Source organism: Hyaloscypha bicolor (genome assembly GCF_002865645.1).
Source record: "Hyaloscypha bicolor E unplaced genomic scaffold K444scaffold_57, whole genome shotgun sequence".
In the NCBI taxonomy this organism is placed as follows: Eukaryota; Fungi; Ascomycota; class Leotiomycetes; order Helotiales; family Hyaloscyphaceae; genus Hyaloscypha; species Hyaloscypha bicolor.
In genome coordinates, this window is record NW_020194559.1 from 902,314 (window position 1) to 916,108 (window position 13,795).

Consider the following 13,795-nt stretch of genomic DNA (forward strand, 5'->3'; position numbering starts at 1 on the left):
AAGCTTATACTCTTAATTAATAAATAAAAGATTCTAGTACCTATACTAGTTATAGGGCTAGGTAAATATAATATAATTTTGGGATAATAGTAGTTTATAAGTACTAGTATCCTAATTAATTATAAGAATAGAAGATTAATCTAGCTAAATAATTAGCCTAGAAAGAAGAGTTAGGACAAGATCCTAATTATTATATATAAGAACTTGAAACCTGGGAAAAGTAACTAGTATTAAGAAAATATAAATAGAAGAAATAAAGCTATAGCTATAGATAAGTCCTAGAGATCTTAGCTTATAAAAAGGAAACTCTCTTATTCTTTTTTTAACCCGGGCTTAGAAAGCCATATATAGTAAAAGAATTAAGCTTAATACTATAGAGAAATACAAGTAGCCTTAGGGAATACAGAAGTCTCTCCTAAGCTAGAGATAGGAATATTAAAACTATACTATCTAAAAAAAAGCTATAAGAGCTAGTCGAGGCCTATAATTAATATTATAAGTATCTCGCCAGCCGCTTTTTAAATAAATCTATAAAAAAAGGAGAATCTTTTCTTTATAATATTATTTTTCGAGATTAATAAAGAGCTAGAATTATAATAAGAGAACAAGTTTATTCCGGGCAAATAATAGCCAGGAGAAATAGAGCTATAGTAACTAGTAAGAGTCTTACTAAAGAAATTCAAGAATTTTATAGATATTTTCTTAAAAGAAGTATTAAATATCTTATTCCCGTATTAATTATATAATTACAAGATTTAAATTAATAATTCCAAAGGCCTAGAGAGCCTAAAGTATTTCCTGCTTTATTAATAGTTAATCTATAAGCTATAGGAGATTAAGTATTTCTTTAAAAAGAACCTTTAATAAGGCTTTATTAAGCCAAGCTAGTTTCTTTTTATATCCCTAATTCTTTTTATAAAGAAGGCTAATAAAGCTCTCTAATTCTATATTAATTATTATAAGCTAAATAATTTAATATAAAAGAATTATTATTCTCTTTTCCTTATTTATGAGACTCTTATATAGCTAGCTTAAACCAAGGTTTATATAAAGCTAGATATTTAATAAGTATTTTATTAGATCTAAATAAGCTCAGAATTAGAAAAACTTATAATATTTTATATAAGATATAAGGCCTATAAATATAAAGTTCTTTAGGAAGGCCTAATTAATAGCCCTATTATATATTAGAGATATATAAATAATATTCTCTTTAATTACCTTAATATTTTTTATATAGCTTACTTAAATAATATCCTAATGAACTCGGATAATTCCCTAAAATATAAAGATTATATATAAAAGGTTTTTTAGTAATTATAGGATACTAGCCTTTAAATAAATATTAAGAAATTAGAGTTTAAGATTATTTATATAAAATATCTAGGCTTTATTATCTTTACTAGAGGTATTAAAGTAGATTTAGATAAGATAGTAATTATTAAGAACTAGTAATTACTAAAGATAATTAAAGAAATATAAGGCTTTCTGGGTTTTTATAACTTTTGTTAGTATTTTATTATAGAATATAGTTATATAATAAAGTTCCTAATAGCTCTATTATATAAGAGAGTTCCGTTTAAATAAATAGATTAGTATTAAGAAGGTTTTATTAAGCTAAAATAAGCCATATTCTCGATACTAATTCTATATTATTATAACCCGAATTTTTCTATTATAATTAAAACAAATATATCAAATAGAGTTATAGCTAGTATTTTTTTATAATAAGACTTCTAAATAAAACTCTGGTATCTGGTAGTATTTTTCTCTAAGATTATATAATTAGTAAAGCTAAACTATAATATTTATAATAAAGAGATACTTATTATTATTTTCTTTTTAATTAAACAATAAGCAGAACTAGAAGGCTTATAAAAGGTACTCTTTATAATTTATTTAGATTACCGAGCTTTCGAGTATTTTATAACTATAAAGAAGCTTTTAGTAAAATAAGCTTACTAAGCAAAATACCTTTTCTATTATTATTTTAAGCTTATATATTAGGCAGGCAAGTCAAATAAATAATAAAATGCCCTAAGTAGGAAGTATAAGAATATAATTATCTAGAATAAGGTAATAGTAGCCTATTAGACCCAAATTCTCTTCTTATAATAAAAGATTAATAATAATATTATACGAGATCTCTAGTTAGTTCTAATTAAGGCCTTAGTAAGCCTAGCTTAAGAAGAAACCTAGTATAATAGTATCTAGCTAGTAAATAAGCTATTAAGCGAGAACCAAGAGTTACTAGAGCTAGAAAAGCTACGGAATAAGGCAAGAAATAAGAAAGAAGGCACTTGAATACTATAAGACGGCCTCTTCTTATAATATAGTAAACTATTTATATCTAATAATATAATAATATCCGAGATACCCTTATATACTATTCTTATTTAGGAGGTATATATATAGCTCCTAATAGAATACTCAGGATAAGCTAAGCTTTAATAGCTTCTTTAGGCCCGCTATTACTAGCTAGGCCAAGATATAAATATTAATTAGTATAGAAATAATTATTATATTTATTAATAATCCTATATTTCTAGAAATAAAAAGCCAGGGCTCTTGTATTTATTACTAGTTCCTAATTATTTCTAGTAATATATATTAGTAAATTTTAAGAAATGTCTAGAGAATAGAAATAAATATAATATAGTAGTAATTTTTATTAATTATCTAGGCAAGTAAGAGCATGCGGCATTACTTGTTATACACGTGATTTACCCTATTAACCCTACCAAAATCGCGATTTTTTAGCCTATATTTTAATATAATTCCCAAAATAATTAAAGTACTAAATTTATTAAGGCTTTATTATATAGTAGCTATACTCTTACTATTAATTATATCTTCTAGCTTATAAATAAGCCTCTCTATTAAATATTACTATTCTATTAAATTAACTTTACTTTATAGCTTTTATAAAACCTCTTTTATATCCTTAATTAAAGTAGAAATAGTTTCTAACTTTATATTCTTATTTTTTATTTATTACTAGACCTTCTTAATTAGATTTAAATTAGGAGAAGAGAGAGGCTAATTAAACCTATATAATTTATATAACTTTCGAGATAGCTTTATTATATTCTTATAAATCTTTATTTTATTATTTATAAATAAAAACTTCTTCTTTTATTTTATTATTAGGAAATCAAACTAAGAAAAAATAACAGGATTAAGGACTTAGTTTAAGTAGGCTATATTATAAATCCCCTTTTTCCCTGGCTTTTTTATTAAGAAAATAAATAAGAACTTTTAATTTTAGTTAATTATTTCCCAAATTATTATATTTACTTTATTATTTCTATATAAAGATTATATATAATCTGGGTAATACTTCTTATCCGGCCGATATATAACCCAAATTCTCTCTCTCTAATAAGACTTATAACCTCCGTAATTTGGCTATAGCTTTTCTTTTACTAGTAAAGTAAGCGAATAATAGTATAAACGGAAGTTCTCTAGTTCTTATTGAGTTAGTAACTCTTAAGAACGGACGGAGAGAGGATATTTGAGATTTCTGGATCTGAGTCTTCTATTATTATATAATAATTAAAAAAGAAAAATAGTAGTTTATAGTAAAAGAAGTAGTAAAGTATGGGTTTTAGTAAGGGGTAGTTACATGTTCGCTTAGGTATATAACGAGTAATACTCTTACCCTATTATAATTCCTGTCCGAAATATAATAATAGCTAAAGAATTAGTATTTTTATTTCTTACTTATATAGTTTACTAAGTTAGTATTCCGGAAACTATAATATCTAATTAAGGCCCTTAGTTTATATCAGATTTCTAGAGCGAGTTCTATAAATATATTAATATAAAGCTCAAGTTATTAACTATTAATTATTCCTAAACTAATAATTAGATAGAGATTATTAACTAGTATTTTAACTAATAGCTATATCTCTATATGAATTATTACTAGAATAATTAGAATAAATAAGTAATAATAATTAATTACTAGTAAGTAGCTCTAGTTTATGAGACTATAAGCTAATTCCTATTTCTTATAAAAAAAGGCTATAAATTATAGATATTATTTAACTAGGAAACCTAAATATAATTAGATATTCTAAAAAAAGAATTAAATAGACAGGAAGTAAAGGCCCTAGTAATATAGCTTTATAAATTATAGTAAAAGATATAGGAAAACATAATATAAGTATAAGAATATTATATTACTTAAACTAATAAGTACTACTAACTAGTAGACTTTAAAATAAGAAATAAGATATAAATTATTACTAAATACTAGAAAAATAATTATCCGAGCTATAAGCTAGCTTACTAAATAGAAGAACTATATGAAATCCTGGAATAAATAGAATATTTTTTTAGGCTTAAGCTTCCGGAATTAATAAGAATATATCTAGTATTTTATATAAAGAAGCTATATAAAAACCCAGGTAATTCCCTTTCCGAATAAGTAAATCCGGAGCCTTTATTATTAGAATTATAAAACAGGGAAACGGAATATAAAATTCAAGAGATATAAGTAGTAAAACTGCTTTATAAAAAGCTAAAGTACTAAGTCTAATAAAAAGAATAGAACTCAGATCCAGAGTAATATCTTGCTTTCTTATTAAATAATAATATTCTAGCTCTTTAGAGCTTCTATAATAAGAACCCCAAATAGCTAGAACTATTTCAGAATCTCTTTTATTAGTTAGGCTATACCAAGAATAATATATTACCGGAATTATATAATATAAACGGAAATTCTTTAAAGTTATATATAAAAGGCCCTAGCTTTTAATATATAACTTATAACTTGGAAATTTAATAGAGACTTTTAAAGCTCGGGAACGAGCTTATTTTGAGAAAGAAAGTAATATTATAGTTATTATAATATATAGTACTAGTAGGGGTTAGACTAGAGCTAGAGAGGCATCTGGTATCTAAGAGAGATATCTAGTATCTAAATAAGGCATTTGTAGTTACCTGATTATTATACGTAACCCCGAGCTTAAGCTAGTATATAGGCCCATATATAGCTTATAATTATTTAGATCCGAGGCTTCTTCGAGATTCTTTTCTCTTTTTAGCTTTAAATTATTAAAATAGAAATAGTCTAATTATACTTTCTAGGCCCTAGATCTTATACTCGTAATACTAGACTTAGTTCCTATTTTATTAGAATATATTATTCAAATAAAGTATTTAGAGAATTCAAGTTCTAATTCTAATATAGAACCGGAAAATGAGTATCTTTAAAAAAAGTCTTTATTTTAGGGGCTTATAATATAGATTTAGTAAAAATTAACTTAACTTATCTAATAAAAGAAATTACTCTTATAATATCCTATATTATTAGTATAAATAAATTAGGATTTAAATCTTTTTCTCTTATTAATACTAGAGCTAATAGTTATATTTTTATTAATATAAAGCTTACTTAATTTATAAAGTAATTCTTAGAAATAGAACTATAATCTCTTTTTTTATCTTATATTATATATGGTTTTAATAAAAAGCTAGCTAAGTTTATTAAGAAATATATAGAAGTTTTATTTCTAATTAATAAATAAAGTATTAATATACTTATAATTATTCTAAATCTTAGAAATTATAATATTATTTTTAATAAAAAATAAGTAATATATATTAATATTCTAGTTAATTATAGAAAATATAAGCTTATATAGCTAAAAAAAAAATATATATAAAAAATAAGCCTAAATCTATATAATTTAGTTATATTATTAGTATTTTATAATAATAGCTAGAGAAATAACTTAATAAGAAGTATTAAAAAGATACTAATTAATAAGATTTTATTATAAGCTATTTCTGGAAATCTTTTATTCTTAAATAATCTTTCTTTTTTTAAACTAATTAGAGAAAATTATATAAAACTATAAAAAAGAAGCTTCTATAGCCTAATTAAGATATAATACCCAAATAAAAGCTAAAAAAAATAAGAAGAAATCCTTAATAAAAAGTAAATATTAGATCTAGCTATTCTTATCTTTATAGTATTTAATTATATAACTAAGAAAGTAAATAATATTATTAGTTAAATCTCTATTTATAAGATTAATAAGAAGCTTAAAGCTTAAAAAAAGAAGCTATTCCTGGCCCAGAGAATTAATAACCGGGAAAAATAGAGCTTTAATAGTTATAGAGAATAATATTCCCGGAATTTAAGAAATATATTTTTGTTTTCTTTAAAAAGAAATCTAATATTTTTTCTTTTTATAAATTATATAATTATAAGATTTAGATTAAAGGCCTAAAGAAAACCGAGAGTATTAGATATTAATTTCTTTAGTAATAGTTTATTTAAAAGCTTCTAGAAATTAAGTATTTCTTAGAAAATAATCTAGCTAAAAGCTTTATTAAAGCTAGTTAGACTTCTTTTACTTTACTAGTTCTTTTTATAAAGCAAGTAAATAGAGATTTATATTTCTATATTAATTTCTATTATCTAAATAATATTATTTAGAAGAATTAATATTTCTTTTTATTTATTAATAAGACTTTAAATTAATTATCTAAAGCTAAGATTTATATTAAATTAGATATTTACTAAGCTTTTTATTATATAGCTATAGATCCCGACTTTTAGAAACTAATAATATTTTATACCTACTATAAAATATATAAATATAATGTTTCCTAGGAAGGCCTTATAAATAGTCCGGCTATATATTAATATTATATAAATAATATATTCTTTAAATATCTAGATAACTTTTATATAATATACCTTAATAATATTCTCATTTATTTAGAAGATTTAATAAAGTATAAATAGTATATATAAAAAGTATTAAATTATTTATATCTTACTAGCTTCTAAATAAATATTAAGAAATCGGAATTTAAAATTATATATATAAAGTATTTGAACTTTATTATTTCTATATCTAGTATTAAAATAAATTCTAATAAAATTAAAGTAATATATAACTAATAATTCCTAAAAATAGTTAAGAATATATAATTCTTTTTCGGCTTTTATAACTTTTATAAATACTTTATTAAAAAGTACAAACGAATTACTAGACTTCTGATTTTATTTATAAAAAAGAATATTTTCTTTAAATAATTCGAGTAATATTAAGAGGCTTTTATTTGCCTAAAAAAAGCTATAATTTCTATTCTAGTTCTATAATATTATAATTCAGATCTGCTTATAATAATAGAAATAAATATATCTAAAAAAGTAATTACTAGCCTATTCTTTTAATAAGACCCAGAAATAGGCCTTTAATATCTTATAACTTATTTTTCCAAAATTATATTTCTAGTAAAGCTTAATTATAATATATATAATAAGGAAATACTTATTATAATACAAGTATTAGAGAAATAGAAAGCTAAGCTAAAGGGCCTTTAGGATATTTCTTTTAAGATCTATTCTAATTACTATATTTTAAAATACTTTATAGCTACTAAAAAGCTCTCTTTTTAATAAGTTAGATAGGCTAAGCTTTTATTTTATTATTATTTTAAGCTTATATATTATTCTAGAAAATTAAATAAATAAATAAATACTTTATTATAAAAATAGAATAAAATAAATATTTAGAGCTAGATTAAAAAAAAGCTATAAATCTAAATACTTTTTCCTAAAAGTAAGATTAATTCGGAAATTATTTATAACTTATAGCTTATAGTAATACTATATAAAGTTAGCTTACTTAATCCGAAATTTAGTTCTAAAAACCAAATATATACTTAAAACTTCCCAGAAGAAAATACTTTTATTAGAAATATGATTCCTCTAAAAAAAGATATTTTCTTAAAAGCTTTACTAATAAACTCTATTATAATAGCTTTTATAGAAGTACTATTAGAAGCTCCCGCTAAATATAATAGTTTATAACTTATAAATAAGATCCTATAAAATAATTATATATTACTAGATCTAAAAAAGCTATATATAATAGCTTAAGCCAAAAATAATATCTAGATATTATAAAACGGCCCTTTTTTATATTATAGAAAACTTTATATTATAAAGAATAAAATAACTCCCGGACTACTTTTATAAACTATCCTAATTTATAAAATATATAATAAATTCTTTTCTAGATATTCTAGATATATAAAGCTTTATTAGCTATTAAAGAAATAATATTACTAGCTATTTATAAGCAAGAATATTAATTAATACTATAGTAATTATTATATTTATAAGAAATTATATATATCTAGAAATAAAAAGCCTAATTTATTTTATTTCCTTCTAGTTTCTAATTACTTCTAGTAATATATTATTATAGACTTTAAGAGCTATTTAGAAAATAAATCGGGCTATAATATAATTATTATATTCGTGAATTACTTATTTAAATACCTAATTATAATTCCCGTATAAGATATAATTATAGCTAAATAGCTAGTATTTTTATTCTTATTTTATATAATATATTAAATAAATATTCCAGAAATAATTATATTAGATTAGGAACTCTAATTTATATCTGATTTTTAGAGCGAATTTTATACGAGAATTAGTATAAAGCTTAAGCTTTTAATAGCTAATTACTTCTAAATAAATAAATAAATAGAAATTATTAATTAGTATTTTAATTAAAGATTATATTTATATATTAATTATTACTAGAATAACTAGAATAAATAAATTACTATAATTAATTATTAATAAGCTTTTTTTTAGTATAAAACTATTAGCTAGTTTCTATTTATAATTAAAAAAAACTATAAGCCTTATATTTCTTTAAACTAGAACTTTCTTATTAAAGCTAATTTACCTAAAAAGAAGCTAAATAGAAATAAAGCTAAAGTATTAGCAAATTAATTATACGAATTATAATAACTTACCTAAAGCCATATAAAATAAATATAGAAATAATATATAATATAAGCTAATAAGTACTATTATCTAATTAATTTCAAAGTCTGAAATAAAATATAAAGTACTATAAAGTACTAGAAATTCAATTATTTGAGCCAGAAGCTAGGGAACTAAATAAAGAACTTATTTAAGATTCTAAAATAATATAGCTATTTATTTCTTCTAAAACTACCGGAAATTATAAAAATATATCTAGTTTTCTATATAAAAAAGCTATAAAAAGATCCCTAGAATTCTTTATTAAGTTAAGTAAACCCGGAACTGCCTTTATTAATACTAGAGAATAATAAATAAAAGTATAATATTAAACAGGTTATTATAATTAAGCTAGTATAAAATAAGCTAAAATATAGAATTTAATAAATTAGTTAGAATAAAGATCCAGTATAATATCTAGCTTTAGTACTAAATAATAGCTCCCTGGTTTTATAAAGTTTCTATAATAATAATATTAATATACTAGAACTTTTATAAAACCTATAATACTAGCTAAACTATATAAAAAATAATACTTATTTAGAACTATATAAAAATAATAATAAACTCTTCTAAGTTATATAATAAAAGTACTAGCCTTTTATATATAATATTTATATTTAAAATACTGGTTTTATTTTAGGAAAAAGTATAATATAAAATTAAATAGATTAATAGCTTTTATAAAGCTCGGAAACGAGCTTATTATAAAAAGAAAAATAATATTATAATTCCCAGATATCTAGTATCTGAAATATCTTACTAGATATTAGATATCTTCTAGATATATATAATATAGCTATTTTACTAAAGAAATATACTTGAAATATACTAGAGATATTTAAAAAACTAAGCTTCTTTAGAACTAGTATATTATAAGATATATATATTCTTTTATAGTCTCTTATATTTTAGTTTTCTTTTTCTTAGCTTTAAATTATCTTTATAAAAAAAACCTTTTATCTTACTTTCTAAGCCCTAAATACTATATTTATAATATTTTCCTATATTTATTTTCTAGAGCTAGGTCTATCTAATTAATTTATAGAACTTTAATTATAATAAATAGCTTATTTATTTCTTTTATTTTAGTAAAAATATAAATTATATCTTTTATTTTAGTAAAAGTAAGAATTAGGTCTAATAAAATAACTTATTTAGCTCTTTTAGCTTTTTTAATTTATTTTTGAATTAGTATAAGTTTATTTTTTTGAAATAAGATATTAGTAATAATAATATTTTTATCTAATTAATAAATAATCTAATAATAAAATTATAATAGGAAATCTATTTATTAGATTTATTATTTATTTAAGAGTCTTTTAAAATTAAAATATTAGAGAGCTTTATAATTAGTAATAATTAGAAAATTAGATAAACTAATTAGTTCTATTTACTATTTCCGGAGTTCTTAAATAATAATAAGAAGTTCCTTATTATAAATTTTATAGTAGCTTTTAGCTTCTTAAAAAGCTTTAGAATAAAATAAAACCAAGTACTATTATTTATTCTCTGGGCTTTTTTAAGAAAGTATATCTATAATAGCTAGATTTAAATAATTAGTTTTTAGACGAGTTTTCTTATTATATTTAAAATAGAAAATATAAAAATAGAAAGAAGTAAATCTTTAAGCTAATTAAAGACATCTAGCTAGGTTTTATTAAATATAACTTTAGTAAAGTATTTTTTTTTAATTAAATAATATAGGAAATAAAAGATATATTTATAGGCTTAAATAAACTTATAATAGAAATTATAAAAGCCTAAAAATAACTATATCTTTCTTTTTATTATAGGTCGGTATTAGTTTCAGATAATAAAAGTTTTAATAAAATCTATTTATATATCTTAATTCGAAATAATAAATTCTAAGAATATTATTTTAATAATTTTAAATTTATATTTATAAATATTAATCTATAATCCGGTATTTTAAAACTTTTATAAAACCGTTCTAATATATTATTAATATTTCTTTTTATTTTTAGAAAAAATAAATATATTATTAATATAGACTAAATAAAAGTTATCTAAATAATTTATTAAAATAATATTAATATATTACTAAAAGATTACTAGATTATTATAGAATTCAAATAATAGAACTACTAGTTTAAAAGATCTATATCTTATTTTAAAAGCTATTTATATTATAGAAGCTAGTTTTATATAAATTCGATTAAAAGTATATTAAATATCTAATTTAATAAATACTAATAATTCGGCTATTTAATTAAGTATTTTAATAATAAATAATAAGAAATAATAGGGTTTTTTTATTATAGTATTTAGCTATTAATAATTAATATAAAATTATAGGCTATTATTTTTCTGTTTAATAAATAAAACTAGTAATAAAAAGAAAAATTCGAATAATTTAATAAAATTCTTTTTTAGGTTTTTAATAAAATACTTTCTTATTTTTTCGAGTTTATTAGAACTTATCTTATAGAAATAGACTATTTTTATTAAAAGATCTAATTTATTAAAACGAAGCTTATAATTAAAGAATTAAAATTAAAAAAGCTTATTTACTACTTTCTTGAAAAATACTCTAGCTATATTATATAATTATATAGAAAAAAATATCTAGAGCTTTTAAAGTTTTTTAGAACTAAAAAATAATATATTACTAAAAGTATTAGATTTATTTATATTTAAGAAATATATTAGATTACTAGTTTAAATATAATATTTAATAGGCTATAGTATTAGTTATCTAATTATTATAGATAATAGTAAATATTTCTTTAGTTTATAATTCCATTTCTTAAATATATAATTAATCTTATTAATAATAACTAATCTAATTAAATTACTAGAATCTTTAGTATTTAATTAGAAAATAGCTATTTTAATAAAATAGCCGGAATAGTTTAATAGCTTATCTGTTTTAAAAATATTAAAATCTAGTTCTTTCTTTTTTATTTAGTATTCGGCTTTTCTTATAAAAGGATTTTATAGAAAAATAAGAAGTATATTTTTTTACTTTTTAAATCTAGTTTTACTAGTTCTTTTTAGAATTCTAGTTAAAGTATTTTCAAAATAGTTATTTTTTTAATATTTCTTATTAAAATATCGGATTTTCTAAATAAGATCTAGCTAATTTGCTTTATAGTTCTTTGGCTAATAGAATTAATTCTATTAATAGTCTAATAGGATATTATATTTTACTAGCTTTTTTCTTTCTAGAATTATATTATAAGAGCTAAGATTAGTAATAAATAAATATTATTAAGTTTAGAAATACTAATTAATAGCTAGATCTATAATAACTAGATATTAAATAGCTTTACTAGATTATTTATTAAAACCTTATAAGAGAACGAGGATTTTAAGTTTATATAAAAGTATTTATAATACTTTTATTAAGAAGTAAATATATTTTTAATTAATTAGAATATATATATTTATTCCGGTATTTATTAAATATTAGAAAATTATAGTTTTATTTTTCTAGCTTATTTTATAATTAATAAAAAATTAGTTTCTATTAATTAGCTAAATAAGATTTATAGGCCCTTAATATAATTCTTATTTTAAAAGAGCTATTTCTATATCTAGAGCTAGACTTTTCCCGATTTATTAATATTATATTTCTTATTAAATAATAAATAGAAATTAGTATTTTTATTATTTATTCTTAAATTATTAATTCTTTCTAAATAATTCTTTTTAATAAATATAACCTTACTAAAGTTAGAATAAATACTTTTTATAGCTATAATAATAAAAGCTCTCTAGCTAGTCTAATCTCTTTTTAAATTCTTAGTAAATTATCTTTTTTAATTATAAAAATACCGGCTACTAAAGTTAATCTATTAAATATAGGATTATTATAGCTTTTTGGATTCTAGTAGGCTTTCTAGTCTAGAGTAATATTTAATAATAAATGGTTTCTATTAGTTATTTTTCCTGAAATTACTAATTCTTAATTAAAAGAAGCCTATTTTTTTTATTCTATATACTATTTAATAAAGTTCCTAGATATATTAAACTTCTTATTATCTAAGCTCTTAAATAATTCGAGATTTGTTTTATTTATTAAATTATTATATTAATTATCTAATAATTTCTCTAGTTTTATTATTAAATAAATAAATTCTATCTAGAATATTAGAAATAGCTTATTTCTTTATCTTAAATACTAGTATATCTCTTTTACTTTCTGGTATTCTATCTCTTTATTTTTATTATAAGTTTATTAGAGAATCTTAAAGATTTATTTAATAATTGAAATTTATTTAACTAATTCAGGTTCTAGTTAATTATAAATAAAATTAAGAATATCTCTAGTAATTAGTTATATTATATAAATAGTTTTTAGTAATTTATTATCGAATTTAGAAGAGTTCTATATTAGTTTATTTCTTATATTAAATATCTAATTATTAATCTAGTAATTATTCTTATTTATAAATAGAATAGAATTCTTAATTCTAATAAGCTATAATTAATTACTATAGACTAAAAGTAGAAAAAAGCCTTAGTATTAGTTCCTAAATAGTTCTTCTAATAAAGATTTATAGTATTTCTAGATATTTATTTACTTGAATTTCTATTTTATTACTTCTTTTTATACTAGTTTTTCTTTTATATAAAATCGATTAGTAATTACTTCTAGCTTATTAACTTTCTTAATAAGTTAATTAATATATAAATAAAATTTCTAGTAATATTCCGCTTATTTATTAGCTATAAGGTAGTATTTATTAATAAGATTATCTTATATAAATAGTCTTTATTAGGCCTTATCTGTTTTTAGAATATTTGTATTAATTTTAAGTTTTAAGTTAGCTAGCTATTTTTTAATATTTTCTTTTAGAATAGTATTATAATAGCTTTTCTAATAATATAGGTTTATAATATTAAAGTTTGGCTTTTTTATTTTATTATACTAGGTTCTCTTATCTAATATATCTATAATAATAGTATTTAGTTCCGGGCTATTTATAGTAGCTTTAAAAGAGATATTAGCTATAAAAG